The sequence below is a fragment of the Solanum pennellii genome, chromosome 10 (assembly GCF_001406875.1).
Source record: "Solanum pennellii chromosome 10, SPENNV200".
Taxonomy (NCBI): domain Eukaryota; kingdom Viridiplantae; phylum Streptophyta; class Magnoliopsida; order Solanales; family Solanaceae; genus Solanum; species Solanum pennellii.
Genome location: NC_028646.1, coordinates 78,787,578 through 78,787,929, shown reverse-complemented (window position 1 = coordinate 78,787,929; position 352 = coordinate 78,787,578).

Genomic DNA, 352 nt, shown 5'->3' with positions numbered 1-352 from the left:
GGTGGGGGTGGGGGTGGAGGGGGTGTACTCTGTTTATGGTTACACTTTGATTATCGTTTTATCTGTTTTTAAGATGATTACATGATTCATTAAATTGTTTATAATATTTTATTGGTGATTTTTTTATTTATATATAAAATAATGATAAGATCCGAGTACACGCATACATTACTGTTATTGTTGAAAGTGGGGTTATTGTAATTTTTTTTAAAAATTTTACGTTATCATTATATTTGAATGAGTGTGTTGATGAATGATGATTATACTTTCATCATATAGACACATATTTTAAATTAATTTTTAAGTTGAACAGAGTGTTTGTGTGCATTTTTATTAATTTTATTAAAGGAAA